Source organism: Pan paniscus, chromosome 7, assembly GCF_029289425.2.
Source record: "Pan paniscus chromosome 7, NHGRI_mPanPan1-v2.0_pri, whole genome shotgun sequence".
NCBI lineage: Eukaryota > Metazoa > Chordata > Mammalia > Primates > Hominidae > Pan > Pan paniscus.
In genome coordinates this window covers 49,184,074-49,197,116 of record NC_073256.2, presented here as the reverse complement: position 1 = coordinate 49,197,116, position 13,043 = coordinate 49,184,074, and the positions used below count along the sequence as shown (strand labels likewise).

The 13,043-nt window shown below is 38.4% G+C and overlaps 1 protein-coding gene across 6 annotated transcripts in view; it reads left to right on the top strand.

Annotated features, from left to right (window-relative positions):
- The window catches only part of GTF2E2 (general transcription factor IIE subunit 2), a 79,703-nt gene that overhangs the window by 23,807 nt on the left and 42,853 nt on the right, over window positions 1-13,043 (top strand). The window lies entirely within an intron of this gene.

The window sequence follows — 13,043 nt, the reverse complement described above, 5'->3', positions numbered from 1 at the left end:
CTTTTCTTTTTTTTTGAGACAGTCTTGCTCTGTTACCCAGGCTGGAGTGCAGTGGCACGATCGTAGCTCACTGCAGCCTTGAACTCCTGTGGTCAAGCGGTCCTCCTGCCTCAGCCTCCCAAGTAGCTGGGTACAGGCATGCACCACCATGCCTGGCTAATTTTCTTATTTTTAGAAGAGACAAAGTCTCACTGTGTTGTCCAGGCTGGTCTCGAACTCCTAAGCTCATGTGATTTTCCCACCTCGGCCTCCCAAAGTGTTTGGCTTTCAGGCATGAGCCACTATGCCTGACCAAGACTTTGAATCTTAACTAAATTTATTAAAGTGGGATTTCATTTTTAGCTAAGATGGCTAAGTAATTTCAAATTTGCTCCCTTCTTTTGCCAAACTCTTATTCACGATTAGTTACTAGTTGCATCTCTTGAAAAAGACAGTACTATATTTGTTATTTTAATTTCATCCATCTATTGGTTAAAATATAAATCAGATTTTTAACTGTGCTAAGGCTTTTCTTTTGTAATTTAATAGACTTAGTGTCTAGCTGAGTCTAAATTCTGTGGTTTGTATTTGAGTTATAGTATAAATATGTTAGTATATAACTCCCCATTATTAAATAATGTATTTTGACACGTAAGTATTCACCGTTGATTCATTTCATCCATTTATTCCCCCACATGGTAAGCAGTTATGAAAATCTATTGGCTGTTTAGGGCACTAATGGTGGGAATACCCAGAAAAAAATGCACACCCTCAGGGCTGTCACTGTGTTGAGGGACACTGACATTTAAGTGTCATGTTTTTGCTACTCTGTTAATATGGTCTTCACTTCCCTATGGGGCTTACTTATAACTTTGTCTGTCTTAGAACAGTGAACTTCAGAATTTTTACTTGTGCTCCCTACAGTTTGAAAAACTGTGTACCCCTTTGTACATATTTAAGTTGATAACTACACTCTGTTAGCAAAGTTTAAATAGTGGCACTATTCAAGCAAAAATTTAAATGATGACCAGAAATACAGAATTTCTGGCATATTGTAGTATTTCAGTAAAATACATCACTTTTAAATTTATCTAATGGAATCTAAATGTCATTATTTAAAAGTATAAAAACAAACTCCCTTAATGATTGGGAATTTTAATTATTTTTTCTTTGAATATTTGTGTCCCATCTGTTACTCCCTTTGAATTTTATCCAAATGTTATGTATTTTTATCTTTCAAATCATTTATTGATCATCTATCAAACTTTCCTGCCACAATAATATGTAAATAAATTGAAATATAAATCAAAATTTAAAATGTTTTTCCTATGACCATAAAGCTCTAAGTGTTAAAAATAACTTACGGTTTGAGTTATTTTTACAATTATTGGTGCACAGTTGATTAGAATAACATACATAGATTAAAATTTTGATTAAATTCACTTTGTATCAGAAATTTATTCTTAAATGAATGCAGCTGTCTCCTGTCTTCATTAGTTCTTGTGTTTGGCAAATCTGTTTGTGTTTTGAGATTTTGTAGAATTTAAGTGCTTAGACATAAATGTTCAAATATATAAGTTAATTCTAATGGAAATTTTGTGATATCAGAATCTTCCAAGTTATATGTCAAAAATCACTAGTGATTTTATCATCAAGCATCCATTAGTTAATGCTTCTGTTAGGTCCTCCTTCAGTTTTATTGAAAGCAAAAGAATGGAAACCACCCAACTTGCCAAAGGATTTGTTACCTAGTGCTTAACCATTTATTTTCTTAGCTTCTAGGAAGCATATCAAAAAGGCTTTCACAAGACTTATCAAATGTCTTATATCAGTTCCCCTCCCTCCCTTCATAGGTACTTTCTTTAAAATCTGATATATTCAGAAGCAGTTGAGAAAATAGAAATACTGTTAATTTTAATATAGCTTTGTGAATTTTTATTACAATTGTTTTATGTGTTTAAAATATATTTTTGTGAAAACTTTTAGTATGAAGGTTTAGCTTATTCAATTTTTAGAAAATATCTCCTAGTTAACAAAGCCAGTCTCCATTGTCAAACCAACTAGCCATAACAAACTTGCTTTGAATCATAAAATTTTCCTCTATTTTAAATTTCAAATAAATAGATTACCAGATATTTTGGATAATATGAAAACCACTGAGGAATAAATTATGGAATGCATACTAAAAGATACTGCTAAGGTATTTGAGCTGAAAATTATATGACTGAAAAAGAATTACAGTAATTTGTCAATTTTTGTAATAATTTAAACATTTCTGTGCTGCTTGTCATGTTAGATTAAAAATTAAATCAGTTAAAATATGAAGCAAGGGATATGATAAAAGTTGTGTTATTCCTTTATTTATGTATTTATTTGTTTTTGAGACAGGGTCTTAACTCTGTCACCTAGGCTAGAGTGCATTGGCACCATCCTGGCTCACTGCAGCCTCGATCTCCTAGCCTCAAGTGATCCTCCCGCCTCAACCTCCCAAGTAACTGGGACTGCAGGCACGTGCCACCATGCCTGGCTAGTTTTTGTATTTTTTTGTAGAGACAGGGTCTCTCAGTGTTGCCCAGCTTGGTCCTGAACTCCTGGGCTCAGGGGATCCCTCAAGTGATCCGCCTGCCTCAGCCTCCTGAAGTGCTGGGATTATAGGCGTGAGCCACTAGACCTGGCCTGTTACTCCTTTTTAAATGTGTGTTCCTGCATCTTCTGATTTCTGATCTCAGCTATTAGGTATAAATAAAAGGGAATGAATCAGAACTAACCTTACATTTTTATTTGGGTAATTAATGAAAGAGATACCTACTGCTTAAAACTACTCAGTATGACAGCTAGCATATCTTATTTTTTGTCAGTAGAAGGTAGAAATATTAAACTGTTGAAAAACTATAATGAGAATTGACTAATTAGAATAAAACTTTAATGATACGATTTGACAAAATAGATTTTAACTACCGTATTGAGTAATGCACACTCAATCTATACAATCTAAGTCATTTCTATACAGCTTTTATATAGCACAATTTGAATGACTTGGCAGTCCTAGAAACTATTTCTTTTATATTTAAAGGAATCAGCCTCTCCCTAATTGATATTGTTCCAGCTCTCTAAATATGCTTTTTCTTCAAGCTAATAAATATTCAGGGAATGAGTTTTGAGAATTACTTATATTTAAATTCTCAGCCCAGCACAGTGGCTCACACCTGTATTCTCAGCGCTTTGGGAGGCTGAGGCAGGTGGATCACTTGAGTTTGAGACCAGCCTGGCCAACATGGTGAAACCCCGTCTCTACTAAAAATACAAAAATAAATTAACCAGGTGTGTTGGCACATGCCTGTAACCCCAGCTACTTGAGAGGCTGAGAATCACATGAGCCTGGGAGGTGGAAGTTGCAATGAGCCAAGATTGCACCACTGTACTCCAGCCTGGGCGACACATTGAGACCTTGTCGCTAATAAAAAAATAAGAATTCTTGAAAAAAATATTTCTTTTTATCTTTTTTTTAACCAGTGTTCTCTGTGCATTACTTTTATCATACTGTCCCCTAAGAGCAATGCGTTCTTGGACAATACTGAATGGAGGTGGGGGTGTAGGGGGAATGGTTGTTAGAGGAAACTTTAAACAATTGCTCACAGATTATGATATATTAGAATGTTCCAGCAGGGGCCAAAATATTTTAAACTCTTTGAAAAATGTGTGACTGGAAAAGACAAGAAGCCCAGTAATGGATAGTTTACGGCACCTCAGTTATCATTCACGAATGCTTCCCTGAAACCATTTTTTTGGCTTGTCTGTTTGTTTGGGTCCCTGGAGTTTATTATTCCTTCAGGCTCTGCATCATAAATTCTGAATGGAGGTGAGATTACTTTTTCATGGCGGGGGGAGGTGGAAGGTAAAGAGGAGAAGGGCTTATTTTGAAAGGGAAGAAGTACATTTGGAAGGTATCTGTAAACAGATTCTTGGAAAGTCTCCCACTGTCTTTTGTGTACCTTTAGAAAGAAAGCAAAAGAAAGACAACAGAAATGCTCCTTATAGTTGATTCATTTAATAGGGAAACTGTTTAATTGCTTAATAAGAATGATTAGAAACTATGTGGAAAAAGTTCCAGGGGAGGCATTAGATAGGTACAGTGAGATTTATAGCAGATAGTCATAACTTTGGACAAAGTACTAAATAGAAAGATGAAAGGCAGATACAGGAACTTCAGAGTCATAATACTGAGAACATGCAGTGGAGGGGACAAACTGCCCACCTCATCTCACCAGCTCCTGAGATGGTTACTGTCATACCATAGCTCAGTAATTTACGTTGGAACAGTAACTGAGACATCAAAAAAGATTAAATTATGTTCAGTGACCTGGTTAAGATGAAAGAGGAACTTTATGGTTTATTTTAGGAGGATTTTTACAGAAATGGTTAATGTAAAACAAATTTTATTGCTTAAAGGAGTAAGTTTTAAAAGCACTCCAAGTTATCTCGAAAATCCCCTTAGGATGCCTCTTTCTTCATATGAGACAGCACTTTAATTCTCAGATGACAAATTAAGCGTGTACTTTATTTTTGATAAAATGATTTTTCTCTTGATTTCAGCATTATTCCTTACGTCTTGGTTATGTAAAACACTATGTTGAAAAATCTGGGTTAATTTGGCTTATTCTAGCTTAGTGTTTCTCCAGTGTCATTCTCCAGCCAGCAGTATCAGCATCACCTGGGAACTTGTTAGAAATGCAAATTCTTGGGCCCCTTTCCAGACCTATTGAATTTGAAACTCTGGGAGTATAGCTCAACAGTCTTTTTTTTTTTTTTTTTTTTTGAGATGGAATCTTGCTCTGTCACCCAGGCTGGAGTGCAGTGGTGCGATCTTGGCTCATTGCAAGCTCCACCTCCTGGGTTCACACCATTCTCCTGCCTTAGCCTCCCGAGGAGCTGGGACTACAGGCGCCTGCCACCACGCCTGGCTAATTTTTTTGTATTTTTTTAGTAGAGACGGGGTTTCACCGTGTTAGCCAGGTTGGCCTTGATCTCCTGACCTTGTGATCTGCCCGTCTCAGCCTCCCAAAGTGCTGGGATTATAGGCGTGAGCAACAGTCTGTTTTTAAAAAAGCCCTTCAAGTGATTGTGATACATGCTGAAGTTTGAGAACCACTGGCCTAGCTTCTGTCTGAATTACTTCTGACAATTATTTTTGAATTTAGAAACTCTGGAGTCCATAGACATTAAATGACTGGCTCATAGACACAGTTCTGGTCCATAGTAGGACTGGGTCAAGAATATGGATCTATTTCCAGTTTTAAATAAAGTATTTAAATTATGTGACAATATCTCTACTAAATACAGGTATAAAAATTTTTTTAAATATATGAACCAATTTAATCTGTTCAAATATAAGATATGAATATATATGTCCATAGATCTGATAATACATTGTGATGGAGTAAAGTTTAGGAATGTATGAGTGGTTAATATTTGAAAATTAATTAGTGTAAGTTATATTAACAGAATAAAGAAAAATCATGATCTCTTAGTGGATATAGAAAAAGTTGCTGGTAAAATTTTTTTTTTTTTTTTTTGAGACGGAGTCTCACTCTCTTGCCCAGGCTGGAGTGCAGTGGCGCTGTCTCAGCTTACCATAACCTCCGCCTCCCGGGTTCAAGCAATTCTCCTGCCTCAGCCTCCCAAGTAGCTGGGATTACAGGCGTGTGCCACCACACCCGGCTAATTTTTTGTATTTTTAGTAGAGATGAGGTTTCACCGTGTTAGCCAGGATGGGCTTGATCTCCTAACTTCGTGATCTGCCTGCCTCGGCCTCTCAAAATGCTGGGATTACAGGCGTGAGCCAACATGCCCGGCCTCTGGTAAAATTTAATACCAATTTATTATAAAAACTTGTAGCAAATTAGTAGAGGCAAAGTTCCTCAATGCAATAGAGCAGCCTTTCTCAATCTTCTTACTCTGGAGGAACCCTTGAAATAATTTTCAGGTCTCAGAGAACCCATGCAAAGAATTGCTATACCTCCGAGTTCACATTTATTAACCTAATCAGTAAGTTGTGGACATGATAAGTTAATAATAATTGTCAGTGCTCTTTTGACAGGAGAATATTTTTGTCTTTGCATTTATTTCGCCCAGCTTATTAGCCTGCTCTTTGTGTGTGTGGTTGCTCCCTACTCCCCAGGAAGGATCTCCACTCTTGTGCAAGTCAGTAGTATAGGCAGAGGAAACCTCAGTTTTTTTCTTTTTTAAAATTTTCTACTTGATTTCTTTTTTCACCTGATCAAAGTAGGCAACTTACTTGTTCTCAGTTGGGCAGAAGCTTGGGATAAGAAAGGAACCTTCACCCAGGTTCACATTTGTGTTGAAAGAGGGAGAAAGTATTGTTTAATTTTGTGTTTTAGTTCTTCCAGGTGGTTTTCGAGAATGCTTCAGAGTTGCTGGTATCCTTCCTCACTTTCAAGCCCAAACAGCATTACAAGATTTCTTTTGCCACATGATTTTTCCAGAGATTCAGTTTTCCTTTGAAATCCAATGTCTTGTCACTTGAAGTCAAAACATTTTTTTCTAAACTTGTTCAACTGGTTCATATTATTTTAAAAAGTCTGCCAAGAGGCTAGCTCCTGCAATCACTCTTCATCTTCAAAGCACTCAGTAAAGGATGGCCTACTATTTTCTTGAAAGTACTTTGTAATTCAGCTTTCAGCTTCAGTGTTCTGTTGAGAATACCTCCTCTGCTAAGCCACTGGATTTCTGTATGTAGCAAGAGATTTAGGTGCTCAAGTATACTGGTCTATGTTTAATAAAGCAAATCATTTTTAAACATCATTCAAGACTTTTTTTAAATAGTGATGAGGTCTTGCTGTGTTGCCAGGCTGGTCTTAAACTCCTGGCCTCAAGCAATCCTTCTGTATTGGTCTCCCAAAGTGCTGGGATTATAGGTGTGCACCACTGCACCTGGCCCATTCAAGACATCTTAAATTTCATTTCCGAGGATTTTTGCTGCTAGTACCTCTCTGAAAAAAGCGATGTCCTGAGTTTTTTTGTTTTTGTTTTTTTGCAAGAGAGGTAAAACCTTGCCGTGAGCCAGTCACTAATGGGGAACATCACTGTGGATGCCAACACAGTTTCTCTAAGATGAACTTCTTGTTTCCAGATATGAAGACACCACATTGAAAATGTCATGCCCTTTGTTTATGGTAGTTTTTTTGCAGCACAAAAATTTTTCTTGAAATTCAGCATTGTTTAAAAAAATTTACAAGACATATATAGTGAAATATGTTGGTTTGTCAGCCTGGATAAACAAGCTGTTTGTCAGTTTATTAAACCTCTTAGCATCATGTGACATGTCATCAATTTGTCAACTTACACTGAGAGTGGTGCCTTTTCAGTTTCTCATGCTGTGCATTTTACTCACTGTCATTTAACATGCTGGCATGATTAGGTTCCCATCAGTGGTGTGATTCTACCCACTATACCCCCTTTTTAGACAATAAATTCTGCTACTAATAACGTGCTTTATGAGCTTTTTCACTGAATGTGATTTAAAAACAAAAAGATGAAGAGCTTTACTCTGAGATTCCAGTAAGTACCTTGACTTGTCCAGTAGCTGTGATTTCTATTTCAGTGATTTTTCAGTTTTGCTGGAGTCATAAATTGTTTGCCACAGATGCTGCACAATGGAATAGGACTCTTTGGATTACTAACCTAGTGGAGTTCATTGATAAGTAGTTTTCACTGTAGTGGTAGGCTGTTCTCTCTCTCTTGCTGCACTGGTGCAGTAAAATGACCCAGAAGATTATAGTTCTTTATTACTTGCCTTATTAGAATTGTTCCTGGGCCTAGGTTTGGAATTCTCTTCTCTTGTAAATTGTATCTTCAGAAATCATCACGCTGCACTGTCAGACATGTTTATAAGACATAGATGCTAATATGTTATAAAACTAAAGGGAATAGTAACTGAGAAAGTTGCAAAAAATATGAAAACTTCACAATACATTTTACTTCTTTTTTCTTTTTTGAGACAGAGTCTCGCTCTGTCATCAGGATGGAGTGCAATGGCGCGATCTCGGCTCACTGCAACCTCCACCTCTCGGGTTCAAGCGATTCTCTTGCTTCAGCCTCCCAAGTAGCTGGGACTACAGGCGTGTGCCACCACGCCTGGCTAAATTTTGTATTTTTAGTAGAGATGGGGTTTCACCATGTTGGCCAGGATGGTCTCAATCTCTTGACCTTGTGATCTGCCCACGTTGGCCTCCCAAAGTGGTGGGATTACAGGTGTGAGCCACTACTCCCAGCTACATTTTACTTTTATTGCTACATAATCCATGTTTTGCAACATTTCAGAGTGGTAAGAAGCAGTTGACTCTTGGTGTGTAAAAATTCCTTGTTTAGAATGAATGTTTTCCTTAGATTTTCTGTTATACCAGTAGAGTTTGTTTGGTCCTATAAGTCATGGCACTGTGTGAAGGAAGGTTGGAGGATGTAATTTGGGAAGGGAGCTGCTGACATTGTCAGCCTACTATGCTTTTGTTTGTGCCATATAGAGCTTACCAATTATCAGTGGCCTAACTGCCCCTATTGCATCAAAAATGGATAGTGGCAGGCTGGGCATGGTGGCTCACGCCTGTAATCCTAGCACTTTGGGAGGCTGAGGCAGGCGGGTGACTTGAGGTCAGGAGTTTGAGACCAGCCTGGCCAACATGGCGAAACCCCGTCTCTAATAAAAATACAAAAATTACCTGGGTATGATGGCGCATGCCTGTAGTCCCAGCTACTCGGGAGGCTGAGGCACAGGAATCGTCTGAACCCTGGAGGTGGAGGTTGCAGTGAGCCGAGATCGTGCCACTGTACTCCTGCCTGGGTGACAGAGTGAGACCCTGTCCCTTAAAACAAAAAACAAAAAACAACAGACAGTGCCCTCAGCAAAGTGAACATAGCCCTACTTGCACACTGCCACATGGTGCTAAAAGATTCCTTATGAAACCATTAATTTGGCTGTTCGGTAGTTGCCTGTTACTGTGAGCACCAGCATCACCTGGTGTGAGAAATTTAAAAAATGTTTATTTTTTAAAATCACGATTTCTTGTGGAACCCTAGGGTTTTGTGGAATGCTGGTTGAGAAACCCAGTGGTAAGAGGGTAACTGTGAAAACCTAGATTTCACCCTGGGATGCAAGGCTGGTTCAACATACGCAAATCAATAAATGTAATCCAGCATATAAACAGAACCAAAGACAAAAACCACATGATTATCTCAGTAGATGCAGAAAAGGCCTTTGACAAAATTCAGCAATGCTTCATGCTAAAAAAAAAAACCCTCAATAAATTAGGTTTTGATGGGACGTATCTAAAAATAATAAGAGCTATTTATGACAAACCCATAGCCAGTATCATACTGAATGGGCAAAAACTGGAAGCATTCCCTTTGAAAACTGGCACAAGACAGGGATGCCCTCTCTCACCACTCCTATTCAACATAGTGTTGGAAGTTCTGGCCAGGGCAATCAGGCAGGAGAAAGAAATAAAGGGTATTCAATGAGGAAAAGAGGAAGTCAAATTGTCCCTGTTTGCAGATGACATGATTGTATATCTAGAAAACCCCATCATCTCAGCCCAAAATCTCCTTAAGCTGATAAGCAACTTCAGCAAAGTCTCAGGATACAAAATCAATGTGCAAAAATCACAAGCATTCTTATACACCAATAACAGACAAACAGCCAAATCATGAGTGAACTCCCATTCACAATTGCTTCAAAGAGAATAAAATACCTAGGAATCCAACTTACAAGGGATGTGAAGGACCTCTTCAAGGAGAACTACAAACCACTGCTCAATGAAATAAAAGAGGATACAAACAAATGGAAGAACATTCCATGCTCATGGGTAGGAAGAATCAATATCGTGAAAATGGCCATACTGCCCAAGGTAATTTATAGATTCAATGCCATCCCCATCAAGCTACCAATGACTTTCTTCACAGAATTGGAAAAAACTACTTTAAAGTTCATATGGAACCAAAAAAGAGCCCGCATTGTGAAGTCAATCCTAAGCCAAAAGAACAAAGCTGGAGGCATCATGCTACCTGACTTCAAACTATACTACAAGGCTACAGTAACCAAAACAGCATGGTACTGGTACCAAAACAGAGATATAGACCAATGGAACAGAACAGAGCCCTCAGAAATAATACCACACATCTACAACTATCTGATCTTCGACAAACCTGACAAAAACAAGCAATGGGGAAAGGATTCCCTATTCAACAAATGGTGCTGGGAAAACTGGCTAGCCATATGTAGAAAGCTGAAACTGGATCCCTTCCTTACACCGTATACAAAAATTAATTCAAGATGGATTAAAGACTTAAATGTTAGACCAAAAACCATAAAAACCCTAGAAGAAAACCTAGGCAATACTATTCAGGACATAGGCATGGGCAAGGACTTCATGTCTAAAACACCGAAAGCAATGGCAACGAAAGCCAAAATAGACAAATGGGATCTAATTAAACTAAAGGGCTTCTGCACAGCAAAAGAAACTACCATCTGAGTGAACAGGCAACCTACAGAATGGGAGAAAATTTTTCCAATCTACTCATCTGACAAAGGGCTAATATCCAGAATCTACAAAGAACTCAAACAAATTTTCAAGAAAAAAAAAAACCCCATCAAAAAGTGGGCAAAGGATACGAACAGATACATCTCAAAAGAAGACATTTATGCAGCCAACAGACACATGAAAAAATGCTCATCATCACTGGCCATCAGAGAAATGCAAATCAAAACCACAATGAGATACCATCTCACACCAGTTAGAATGATGATCATTAAAAAGTCAGGAAACAACAGGTGCTAGAGAGGATGTGGAGAAATAGGAACACTTTTACACTGTTGGTGGGACTGTAAACTAGTTCAACCATTGTAGAAGTCAGTGTGGCGATTCCTCAGGGATCTAGAACTAGAAATACCATTTGACCCAGCCATCCCATTACTGGGTATATACCGAAAGGATTATAAATCATGCTGCTGTAAAGAGACATGCACGCATATATTTATTGCAGCACTCAAATGTCTAACAATGATAGACTGGATTAAGAAAATGTGGCACATATACACCATGGAATACTATGCAGCCATAAAAAATGATGAGTTCATGTCCTTTGTAGGGACATGGATGAAGCTGGAAACCATCATTCTCAGCAAACTATCGCAAGGACGAAAAACCAAACACTGTATGTTCTCACTCATAGGTGGGAATTGAACAGTGAGAACACTTGTGTTGCGGGAAGTCATGGACCCCAAATGGAGGGACCGACTGAAGCCATGGCAGAAGAACGTGGATTGTGAAGATTTCATGGACATTTATTAGTTCCCCAAATTAATACTTTTATAATTTCTTATGCCTTTCTTTATTCCAATCTCTAAACATAAATTGTGAAGATTTCATGGACACTTATCACTTCCCCAATCAATACCCTTGTCATTTCCTATGCCTGTCTTTACTTTAATCTCTTAATCCTGTCAGCTGAGGAGGATGTATGTCGCTTCAGGACCCTGTGATAATTGCGTTAACTGCACAAATTGTAGAGCATGTGTGTTTGAACAATATGAAATCTGGGCACTTTGAAAAAAGAACAGGGTAACAGCAATGTTCAGGGAAAAAGAGAGATAACCTTAAACTCTGACCACCGGTGAGCTGGGTAGAATAGAGCCATATTTCTTTTCTTTCAAAAGCAAATAGGAGAAATATTGCTGAATTCTTTTTCTCAGCAAGGAGCATCCCTGAGAAAGCAAATACGCGCCTGGGAGTAGGTCTGTAGATGGCCCCCCTGGCTGTGGCCATCTTCTATGGTCGAGCTGTAGGGATGAAATAAGCCCCAGTCTCCCATAGCGCTCCCAGGCTTATTAGGACGAGGAAATTCCCGCCTAAGAAATTTTGGTCAGACCGGTTGCTCTCAAAACCCTGTCTCCTGATAAGATGTTACCAATGACAGTGGTGCCCGAAACTTCATTAGCAATTTTAATTTCACCCTGGTCCTGTGGTCCTGTGATCTCGCCCTGCCTCCATTTGCCTTGTGATACTCTATTACCTTGTGAAGCACATGATCTCTGTGACCCACACCCTATTTGTACACTCCCTCCCCTTTTGAAAGTCCCTAGTAAAAACTTGCTGGTTTTGCAGCTTGTGGGGCATCACGGAACCTACCGACATGTGATGTCTCCCCTGGACGCCCAGCTTTAAAATTTCTCTCTTTTGTACTCTGTCCCTTTTTTTTTCAAACTGGCCGATGCTTAGGGAAAATAGAGAAGAACCTACATGACTATTGGGGCAGGTTCCCTAATACCCTTGGACACGGGAAGGGGAACATCACACACCGGGGCCTGTTGTGGGGTGGGGGGAGGGGGGAGGGATAGCATTAGGAGATATACCTAATGTAAAGGACGAGTTAGTGGGTGCAGCACACCAACATGGCACATGTATACATATGTAACAAACCTGCAGGTTGTGCACATGTACCCTAGAACTTTAAAGTATAATAAAATATATATATATATAAAAGAACCCCCTAGATTTAACATCATACTTAACGATGAGATAGCAAATGTGTCTTCTTTAGGTCAGGAAAAAGACAAGGATACCAAATTGTCACACCTTTTGTTCTGTATTGTACTGGAAGTTCTTCCTGGTGCAGTAAGGCACGAAGGAAGTAGTAACATAAAAATTGGAAAGGAAGAAGTAAAACCACAGATGATGTGATTAAGTATGTAGAAAAGCTAGAAGAATCTGGGAACTACTGGAATTAATAGGTATATTCAGTAAGGTTACCAAATAAAGATGAATCTACAAAAATCAATTTCTACAAATTTGCAATTAAAAAATAAGAAAGTGAAATAAAATACGAAAGGCAGCACACCAAAAGTCATCCAATAATTAGGAAGAAATTTAACAAAGATGTTTTCTTTGCTGAAAACTAAATCGAGTCTCTAGTTGTAGGGCATTATGTATGTACTCTCTGTAAGCACTCTTTCATTTTTCTTTTTAATTCCTGATCTATGAGGAAGGGATTTT